This window comes from Protobothrops mucrosquamatus, unplaced genomic scaffold (assembly GCF_001527695.2).
Source record: "Protobothrops mucrosquamatus isolate PMUCROS unplaced genomic scaffold, P.Mucros_1.0 scaffold948, whole genome shotgun sequence".
Taxonomy (NCBI): Eukaryota; Metazoa; Chordata; class Lepidosauria; order Squamata; family Viperidae; genus Protobothrops; species Protobothrops mucrosquamatus.
The window spans coordinates 110,413-122,235 of NW_015387194.1; the positions used below are offsets into that span (position 1 = coordinate 110,413).

The following is an 11,823-nucleotide window of genomic DNA, read 5'->3' on the forward strand; positions in this document are numbered from 1 at the left end:
AATGCCTCAAAGTTCTTTTGAAGAGTTTCATCTGTCGGAACATGACACTACCACTGTGTATGCATGTGTGAATGGAACAGCACAGACTGATGCAAAGTATGAATTAAGCCATTCTGCTTTTTTTTCTATTGCCTATTACTTCTTTGCCATCTTCTCTCATTAGTGGAATATACATATACTTTAGTCAGCACTGTGAGAATTAGGTGTTTAACAGATTGATGACAAGAGGGGAAAAACTATCCCTGCATCCAGTTGTTTTGGTATGCAATGTTCTGAAGCATCATCCCAAGGTGAGGAGTTGAAACAGTTTATGTCCAGGATGTGAGGGGTCTGTAGATAGCTTCTCAGTCCTCCTTCTGGCCCGCACAATATACAGTGGAAGGCAGGCCAGTTACAATTATTCTTTCTGCAGTCTCAACTATCTATTGGTCTGTATCTGTCCTGTTCGCTTACAGTACCAAACCAGACAGTTATAGAAGTTAAAATTACAGACTCAATAATTCCTCTGTAAACAACTATATCAACAACTCTATATCAACAACTCCTGGGGGAGTCTGAACTTCCTGACTTGACACAGGAAGAACATTCTTTGATGTTCCTTTTTTTAATGATGGTTCTAATATTAAGTGTCCATTTCATATCTGGGATATCATAGAACCAAAAAACTTGAAGGACTTTACTGCTGATACCATGCTGTTGAATATAGTAAGAGGTCGTAGAATAGAAGGGCTCCTCCTAAAATCCATTCTCATCTTGACAGTTTTGTTTGTTTAAATAAATCCATGGAGTGTTAGGCGAACTCCTGTCTTGCAGTGTTATACCATCTCATACTGGTTATTTGTGATAGACCAGGAAAGGCAGCAGGCCAAGGAAATGCCAATCAACTGGAAACAAACAGTGCCAAAGGAGATCCCAGCCACAATGCCCACCTCAGAGTCCATGGCTTGTATCACCAAGCTAAAACAACCATGTTCATAAACTTTGCCTCCTGCTTTGGTGACATTCTTCAAGTTAGCATCTGTACAGTTCTCCAAAGGCTTGCAGCAACTAATGGGAATGCCTTTTTGCTTGAAGTAGTCACTCATTTTCCAGTCCATGAAATTCTCTACACCACAGCAGGGCAATGTTTTCTGGATGTCATCAATTGCTCTTCTAGGGTTATCTTTGGTCCCATTGTTTCGCTTCACAGCATTTTCATAGTTTTTCTTAAAACTATCCTTTACCTGAAGACAAAATCCAGAATGGCAGCCACCAGCACCACAAGGAAGAAGAGGGTTAAGCATGTTTTAAGCATGTTCATCCCCAGATTGTTCCGGCTATACCACAGGATCCGTTGTTCAACCTCTCTTCTATATACAAACTCATCACCATCTCAAATGAGGCCATGTATCATTGTATCATCTGCAAACTTCAGTACTTTAATGGATTATTCCTTTGAGATATAGTCATTGGTATAAAAAAAAGAAAAGAGCAATGAAGAGAGCACACAGCCCTGGGGGATGGTTGTGCTAATTGCCCAAGTACTAGGTGTAATTTCCCCTAGTTTCACCTATTGCTATCCATCTGTCAAAAAGCTTACGATCCAACTACAAGTATGAACAGGCACAGTGAGCTGAGGAGCTGAGTTTAGAATGAAGAATTTTTGGAATGATGAATGCCAAGCTAAAGTCTATGAAAAGGATCCATTCATAAATCCCTGGGGATTCAAAATGTTGCAAGATGTAGTGCAATGTCATATTGACAACATCATCTGCTGACCTATTTGATAGGCAAACTGCAAGGGGCCTAACAGTGTTAGACCATTCTATCAGTTATATTATGTGTTATATAATGTTATATGAAATATCAATTGTATTATATGTTGTATAATGGTATATGAAACCTGATGGAATGGATGAAGAAAAACCAACTCTTTTCTTTCTGAATGAATTGTTAAGTGGAATAATAACAATGTTATAAAAAGATGTTATTTGCAGAAACTCAACACTAAGAATCCTTTGGCTCCACATTTATGTTTATGAACTTCAACCTCCTCTCTTTTTAACTCTCCTCTCTGTAAAACTTTCCAATTCCCAGATTCCTATCCATTGATGCTCTTTGTCCCTGTTGCCTACCTGTATTGAAGAATTGTGTGGTTATAACTTCATTCATCAATAACAACAAAGCACATAGGCATTTGGTTCTTCTTAGATGAATCAATATGCTTTAGTCCTAACCACTGACAGATATAACTTGATATCAAAACCTTTTCAAAAACACTAGAGTACAGTAACCTAATTTAAACTGTGTAAATTTTCATGGGGAAATTGAGTTCAAGCTTATCTCTCTCTCCTTCTCTTTTCTTTCCCATTGAAATAAACCCAAAAGAGAAATTCTTGATTTGAAATGTATGTTTGCCAAAAATGTTTTATCATTTTTATTAATTTAATGTTAGTTAAATTGTATTATACAGTTGTATAGATTGCATAAAGTTAGGGGCAAAAGTTAATTACATACTATAGATTCTGTCTTGTGGGTGGCTATCCTTGAAGAAAACAAATATTAAATATTCTGGATATAATAGTATATAATGTAATATGAATTATGTTTTTCTATTTTTCTTACAAATCTTAATTCTTCAGTGTCTATTTTTAGAAACAGTGTGGTATAAATTGGAATGGCAATGGTTACCTGAGATTTAACCAGAAATATTTTTCAGTACCAAAATCTAATCATAGAAAGATGTAGACTATAGACTTTGAAAGCACGGAAGTCAGCAAATTGAGATTATCAAATTGGGAATATAAAAGACAAACCAAGAAAAGGAGTCTGAACATGGAACAATTATGACAAGAAATCCTGGACAATGCTTTTTTGTGGGATTTATAAAGTAGGCTGGTGAAAGCTTTGAATACTAATTTAAGTGTCAAAGAATTATGAAAGATCGAATCCTATCATGCCATAGGAATCATTTAAAAATGATGATATAAGAATGATTTAAAGGTCAAGATTGTGCAGAGCAAAAGGAAGGAATATAAAGTCAGCCTACGTGGCCATATATAACTGTTCGATATTTCTGGTAACACCTAGTGGACTTTTTTTGCTGAACTAGGGTCTAGAAATTGTCTTCCAGTTTCTAGCCAGGTGCCTTAATTGTGGTGGAAAATGTGGTAAAAAATAATGTATAAGGGTAGTTGTATTTGACAGCGACAATGGAGTGAAAAATTGTAGCTATACATGATTACCGTATTTTTTCCTGCAAACACTCTCTTCAAAAGCAGGTGTGTCTTATACATAAAAAAAATAATGGTAACCTCCACAGCCCAGGGCATTCCTGTGTGGGTTGCCATGCCACCTGGTGCAAGTGTCAAGCCCCTGTGGGCTTGCCATTAATGGGAGTGGGGAGGGGGCAAGATTGTCGGCTGGCCAAACTTCCAGATTTGCCGACTCAGCTGTTCGGTGCTGATTGGCATGGAGAAACTTGCCTGCCACAGTGTCTTATACAAGGATGTGTTTTATAGATGGAAAAATACGGTAGTTAGCTAAATGATGAAATGTCCATTAAAAATGGGAAATCTGAGAAATTTCAAAGCATTCAAATTGAGTTTATAAACATAGTATGATATGTATTTGTTGCAGGACATAAATGTTGAAAGAAGTAAAAATAACTACATCTAAGAACATGTTTCTGGAAGGAAGAATTAGGTATATCAGGATAAACATAAAGGCAGAGTAAGACTGGAATACTTAAGGTTCTATAGTAAAACAGAATGCTTGGGTATTGATTAAATCTTGACTCAATACTAAAGTGAGTGATCTATATGGTAGTAATTAATTAATATGAATCAAATTGCAGAAAAAGTATAGTATATGAAGGGAAGAGTGAAATAGGTCCAGAAGAAAGTAAGTCCCAGAAAGTTGTGATTGGATGGTTTTGATGAGATCTTGAAAAGAGGAACTGGTTTCACCATTAAAAAAAAAACACCAATGCATAAAGCAAGATATAGAATGGGGGTAGAAGTAAGGGTTATTTTAAAATTAGGAGGGATATAGTAAATTTCTTATAATTTCTTGCCTTTGATTTATTACTTCTTTTTAGCACATTGCATAATCTTGTTTGCCCCAAAAGGAAATAGAGTGATAGATAAGTATAAACATGGGTACAACTGGATCACCATATAGTGGAAGTACAGTAGAACTGAACTGTAACTGGAGGACCATGCCAGCTATGAGAAAGATTTAGATATGCATTTTTAAACTGAAGAGTAATGTTACTGCTCCATGTTTAATGAAATGTATATGTTGTTTTCCTGTTTAATGATTAATGGACACACAAAAATTATTATGTAGAGGGCCTTGGAATTTGTATGTGCCGGTGTATTGTTGTTGATGATGAAACTATATACAGTTTTTCATCAGTGCCACTAGGACAAATCAATCACTAAAATAAGCAAGGTCTCCTAACTCTTAAATTATTCAGCAAATGAGGAGATAGGAAATCATAGCATGAATTGAGTCAAGATAGTTTCTGAGAAAAAGGTTGACTTTATGACTCATAATTTGCTTGAGCCGGTAATCATAACACTTCCACTTCCATTCTGCCATCTGCTTTGTAGACAGTGGCAATATCCAGAATAATTTATGACAAATTTATGGTTGCTCTTATAAGCAGCTCTGATAAATGATAATAGTTTTACTTAGAGAGTGGCATATAAAATGCCAATATTCAGTGAATAACTTTCTGTCATTCTTATTTTATCTGACACTTGGAAGGACACCTTGACATACAGTTATGTCTGCTTGAGAACAGCACATTGCATATAATATTTTAACATAGTTATGTTTGCCATCTGTGCAGACTGAAATGAAAAACCTTCTTAATGGGCTATGGTTTCTTATTCAGAAGCTGCAGCCCTATTTAAACAATATATTGGCATATTTCCAAAAATATTTGCTTATGATGTTCTCTCTCTCTCTCTCTCTCTCTCTCTCTCTCTCTCTCTCTCTCTCTCTCTCTCTCTCTCTCTCTCTCTCTCTCTCTCTCTCTCTCTCTCTCTCCCCTCCCTCTCTCTCTCCACCCACCCACCCACCCACCCAGTGGCTGGAGACTTTATATATCTTGTCAACCCAACTACCTCCTGAATAGATATGCTGAGATATACTACAAATGGAATTTTATATTTTTTTACAAAATAGCAGTGATTTTCAAGGTATTCAGCTGGAGAGCTGACAGCCCGGGTTCACAACCCCAGCTCCATGCAATGGGGAGAGCTCCCATATGTTGCCCTGGAATCAGACATGACTAACAGGGAAAATCTTACCTTTTTGGGGGGGCAACATATATTATGAACAAAAGAGAAGGGTTATTTTCCTCCTGGAGATTTTATCTGAGGATTTTTTTCAGTGAAAAGAAAGATGTGTTTGCTTGAAAGAGTCCTTGACTAATTTTCTCTTATGAATTATCCCCTGGATCTCTTAAGGAACTAAGCCTTGAAAAAGATCTGTCTGTCTGTCTAGTGTATCTATTTTTCTTGGCCTCCTCAAGTCAGTGCTGACTACTGATCATTGTCTGCAAAATTTCAGAAATAGTTTGCTCTTTGTCTTCTTCCTAAGGCTGAGAGAGAGGAATTGATCCAGAGTCATCCGGCTGACTCTGTGCCCAAGACAGGTCTAAAACTCACTGTTCCCTAATTTTTAACCTCCATACCAAGCTAGTTCGTACATTATCCTAGAGTGGCTGCAATGAAAACTTTAAAGTAGAACTGTGCAAAGGATCATAGTTCTTTCTTTATGAATCCTTCCTCAAAGCCAAAGTAGCATCATTGTTCCTCATGTTGATGCAACTAATTCAAACATGCATTCATTAACATTTAGGACATTTAACAATTAACACTAGGACCACCAGAAAAAAGGCTATATATGCACATGAGTGGCAGCCCTAAACTGCCTTTGTAACAATTGCCCCAGACATGTAAGGGACATAACTGATTTAGCATTTCAGGGTTCTAGAGAGGCAATTAAAAGAAGTGTATAGTATCTACTAAAGTACAGGTAGTCAGCAACGTACGACAATAACTGAGTCCAATATTTCCATTGCTAAGCAAGATAGCTGTTAAGTGAATGTTGCTGCATTTATGACCTTCTTTATCACAGTTAGTGAGTTACTGCAATTGTTAAGTTAGCAATATAGTTGTTAAGTGAATCTGACTTCCCTATTGACTTTGTTGTCAAAAGGTCACAAAAGAAGATCACATGATCCCAGGACACAGCAACTGTCATAAATACATGCTAGTTGCATCTGATCACGTGACCATGGGAATGTTGCAATAGTTGTGAAAAATGCTAATTCATCACTTTTTTCAGGGTTGTTATAACTTTCAACAGTCAATAAATGACTGTTTTGATTGAGTCATTGGAAGCTAGAGCATGGTTCCTTCTTCTTACCTTTTGGCTAAAGTTAATTTTGATGCCTGTAGGTTTAGCTCCATTAGTATTTATAGACCACTTTAAATTGTCGTGGGGAAAAAAAAGCCCTAGATAAAATTAAATCGCTGGGCTTCTCTATGGAAAGTCTGTGTTCATTAGGATTTGATAATGCTAGAACTGCCTTGAAACAACGAATTTGGGATATTGATCTCCAAACAAACCTAAGTAAGGTGGCACATTCCAACATTTGTCACTTGCTTCCAGAAGGATTCTTCCCAGCTTCTTATCTATTTTCCATTACAATTTTGAAATTTCGTAAAGCTTTCACCTTAGCCAGGCTGGATGCATTGCCCTTGGCAGTCCTTTTTGGACGGTTTAAGGTCATTCCTATGCACCTTCAGTTGTGTCCATGTGGTGATGGCTCTATAGAAACTCTAAGCCATATGTTGCTTCATTGCTCTTTATATAAAGACTCTAGACAGATTCTTATATATCCGATATTGAAGAAATTTCCAGGCAGGGGATATGAATTTTATCTAAAGTTGCTACTTTCAAATAAGGATCCGAAAATATCAATTTAGGTTGCCCAATTTTGTGCCACCATTTGCACAATACATCGCACCATTATTAAGGTCTGAAAAAAAATTAATACGATGTTTTATTTTGAGAATTTTGGATTCTACTATATTGATTGTTTGGTGGTTTTATATCCTGTAAATATGGAAGTAAAATTGTTACTGTTGTTATACATTTTGATTATGTCTGGCCTTACGGCTATAATAAACAGATTGATTGATTGATTGAGTCAAGGATTAGCAATAGTGAAATCATGTCCAGTGGACATAGGGATCCTATTGTATGTTCCTCTTTTTCCCTCTCCAAAATGCCATGGACATATTTTTTTTCTTAACAAAACTGGAAAAAAAATAATTAAATTATCATCCTTACATAATGTTCGAGAAAGTCCTCTACTTGAGAAAGAGATGTTTGTACTTGATGTTGCTTATGTTCCCCCTTATCCCATAGTATTTCAGATATTTATTGAATACCTTTGAAGAAATGGCTGTGTTCTTTCTTCTACTATCAAATAATAACTTGTCTGACCTGGAGAAAAATCTTGTCTCTTGATTCATTTAATTTTATCCCCTCTTTCAAAGAGGGAAGGAGAGAGCTTGTTGTCTGCATAGAACAAAGGAAGCAGGAGACAATTCTTAAATTTCCATCATTTGTACTGATCATGTTCCCAAAACAAATAAACATATTTTGGGGTTGTGGTGACCAGAACTTGTACAGTTTCTGTTCTCCAGTCTTGTACATTTTGCTGCACAGCATTCATGTCAGTAACTCAAGTAACTGTTAAGATGCTGACTGAGAAAGGCTGCAGAAGCAATTAACCTGCCTGTGGTTGGCAAATGGATAATAATTTAATTAAGAAAGCAATCTTAACTTTAAAATACACCATCTCAAAGATAGCTTAGACTAGAGTTTAAATGCATCTTAAACTATGCATTTATATAAATTCAGAATCAAGCTGAATCCTCCACCCAACAATATAGATAAGGTAATAAAGGTACAGCACTTGTGCTGAGTTTTAAAGGAGCATTTCAATTTGATGATGCTTCGGTCAAATTGCCACATTGAAGAGATGCATGAATCAAAGCAGGGTCCTGCTTGAAAGCAGCAAATCAAACCAGCTGGGATGTGAAGCACTTCATATTCTTTTGAAGAATGCCACAGCTTCCATGGGTTTTCTTCTGCTTTTGCAGTTGTTACATGCAATATATAGCACAGTGTTGAAACTTTACTTAGTTGTATTCAACTCCATTCACTTTTTCACATCTCAAGACATTTAATATAATGTCTTGAACATGAACCTTATCTTAGAAAGTATTGGGCTTACTGTTGTCTCAGAGAAGTTGGGAAAATATCACAATGGAGCTTTGGGAGAAAAAAGTTGACTTTTCTCTTACCTGTGTGGAAGTGTAATATGGGAGCTGGAACAGGTTCAAAATGTCTCAATAATGCTTGAGTAGGCAGACATATAAGGCTAACAGTAGGTTTTCCTAATGTGTTTATGGATCAGACCTGCAAATAAGTGGCTTATCTCCAATTTAATGAAATGTTATTTGTTTATGTTGTATTTTTATTTTTCATAATCATTCATTGATAAGTAGCAAAGTTCTATCTTGTAAATTTCTACTGTTAAACAAAGGTAATGTTGCTTGGATTTCAATCACTTTCTTAGCTTTCCTTTTTTAAAATATGAACTAGAAGGCTTAACTTAGCTTTCTCAATTCTAACACAATTGGGAGTTCAGCTGATCTTTCAGTACTCTGAATATCAGCTTAAGTATGACAAGCCTACTATGTACAGTTAGATCAGACTTTATATTCTGCATGAAAGGGATAACTGAAAGTTATTTATCAATGATTATATTGACAAATACTGGGTCAGTTGTTTTCCTAATCTCTTATTTGTTAATACATCTTGTTCCATGGTGACACAGTGGTTAGAAATGCAGTATGGCTTTCAGGCTTTAAGGTCGATAAAATGAGGACCCAGAGTGTTGGGAACAATATGCTGACTCTGTAAACTGCTTAGAGAGGGCTGTAAAGCATATGAAGTGGTATATAAGTCTAAATGCTTCTGCTACCAGTTTTGCTGTTGCTTTTTCTCTAATACTTAAGGTAATTTATGTGAGGAATCTCCCTTCCTTTTGTTCCCACCAAAGAAACTGAGGAGGTCAGCTGAGTTGAGAGAGATTTACTGTTCTTAAAGTAGTAGAGTTACTACTGAATTTGCATGCTAGGATCTGGATCTCCCTCTTCTGTCCAATATTGAATCACTTACAATGGGATTGGCAAAGATACATATTTTATTTATTCTGTGCCAGCCTCTATATTAAACTGAAACTTGGCAGGTTTATACCCTACATAGATTCTACTATCTCTGCTAATTTTATCTCATTCCGTCAGAGTATGAAGCAGTTTCAGATGTTTTAAAGTTTCCCCTTTATAGCTTATGGACAAATCTGTGTTTTAAAATTGAGCCTTGAAGCAATGTGAATTAAATCAAATCACAAATTTGTATCATGCCCTTTTAGCTTTCTAATCTCCAGTCCAAACTGAATTAGCACTGATGGCTGCAGTCTACTATATTTAAATTAAAAGATTACCCACACCACTTAGCAAGCTCATAAAGGTGGTTTACTACTCAGCAGCAATCTTCCTCCAAAACATCTTTCATGTCTTTTTCTTGATTTTAAAGTAGGATTTCTATCTTTTCCCAATAGTTCTTAAAAATCAAGGTTGAAGTTATGTTTTTGCCCCCTCACCTTTGCTTTGCCACATGATAACCTGCTCAGAATATACACAGATATAACACTTATGCATACTAAGCAGTAGACACTCTGCTTGTGTGCTACCAACAGTGTCAAATAAATACTAAACAGGTGTCTCTTTTAAAATCTCATTCTCTACCATTATTTTTTAACTCTTCCTAAAGAGTCTGCTAAGAGAACAGATCTCAACTATTTAATTAGTCTTCTATTAATTAGAAGAACAATGATGCCAAAACCAATGTTATTGTCAAGATGACATGAAATTTAACAACCACAAATTAGTTGTTGCTGATTCTCTAAATGTCATCCAGACCAGGCATATTAATCTCCGTTTCATTAAGCTTATTAGATCTTTTGAACTGTGTTGAAGAAAAACTAAGGAACTAGGTGATAAGTAAGCAAATTCCTAGATGAGATCTCACCGAAGCCAGGATTTCAATGCTTGGTCACAGGCAAATTGTAATTATGTTGTTAATATTGGACTATATGGACATTTAAGATGCCTGCAGACTGGGCAATTTAGGTCTTGGCTTGTTGCCTATGCAGAGAGAATAATCACATTCACCATGAAGTCAACCTATTTGCCCCCTACCCCCCCCAAAAAAAATGTTTAGAAGGATTAATAATTCTACTGAAGATCATGGATTATGGCAATAGAGAAAGAAAATGCAGAAGGCAGAGATACAAAATTAATATCAGTTTAATTTACTTGGTCTGTTATTTGGATAGTGTTCTAATTCATACTTATTTTTAAAAAAGCTACCAATTTTTTTTAAAAAAAGCTTCACCCATTTACATTTGCAACTTCTCCTAACATGGACAGCTTTTCTATACAATTCCTCCTGTGTACATAGTAATTAGGATAAATTCCTTGGGCACCTTAATTTAAAAATGCAAATTTCTTTGGAGTTATTTTTGTTGTGTACATTTCTGCAATGCAAGCTTTTAAAATGTAAATTTCCTTAAGAACTATATACATATATGCACACAGACACATGCACACACACACTTTTATGCAACATAATATACAACAACAACAATAATAATAATAGTAATAATAATAACTCCAGCAATGTTTAAAAAACTGCGCTACTCGGAACATCTTACATTTTAAGGAGTACCTGGTTGATACCTAGGATGCTGGCAGCAACCTGTGTCAACCATCAGCGCCAGTCAGTTTGAATGTTCAGTTGACTGAGGTTCACGTCTAATGAATAATAATAATAATAATAATAATAATAATAATAATAATAATAATAATAATAATAATAATAATAATAATAAAAAAAAAGTTGGAAGGGACTTTGGAGGTCATCTAGTCCAACCCCTTGCTCAGGCAGGAAACCCTATACCATTTCAGACAAATGGCTGTCCAGTGTTTTCTTAAAAACTTCCAGTGTTGTCTTCTCTTTATATTTTATTCCAGTAGCTTTCAAAGGTTTCCCCTACAAAAGCCCTCATACTAATTTCACATATAATTCAAATTTGGTGTTATTTGGGATTAAGACTTTTTTTTGTTCTAATCTTTTTTTTTAATTGTTTTCAAAGTTAAATACAAAATTTTTAAAAAAGAAAAAAAGACTACATAACACTAACAAAGACATTCTGTATAAAACTGAATGTCTAATATACACATAAAATATATCCCCGGTTGAAAACTGATAAATATATTTCAACAATGATAATTACCCCCCACACACATACACACAAAAGTCTATCTACTATTTAAAAAAAGCAGTTAACTGGTAATCCCACTTTTGGGATTAATCCTGTCCATGTTCTTAAGGGCGATATTTTGATTTCCTAACTGCATTTATAGTGCAACTTAATGCTGGACCTTTTAAAGCAACAGTCAAGTTCACAATCTTTAAATGTCGGTTAAACTTTAATTTAATCTCCTTGAGGTTTCCTTTCTAGATAGATATCTAACAATCTCTTGGAGCTGAATTTTGGAAGGTAGGCTCCAATTGTATGGCTTCTGTGCAGGGTTGACATTTGTGTTAGAAAGCATTAGAAGTCATATTAAGGAAATAATAAAAGTTATAGTTCATCAGTTTGGATGTGACACCAGGGCACTT

At 35.5% G+C, this 11,823-nt stretch overlaps 1 pseudogene; it reads right to left on the reverse strand.

Moving 5' to 3' along the window:
• Positions 1-815: 815 nt before the first annotated feature.
• On the reverse strand, positions 816-1,300 carry LOC107290659 (annotated as a pseudogene).
• Between the last annotated feature and the right edge of the window lie 10,523 nt (positions 1,301-11,823).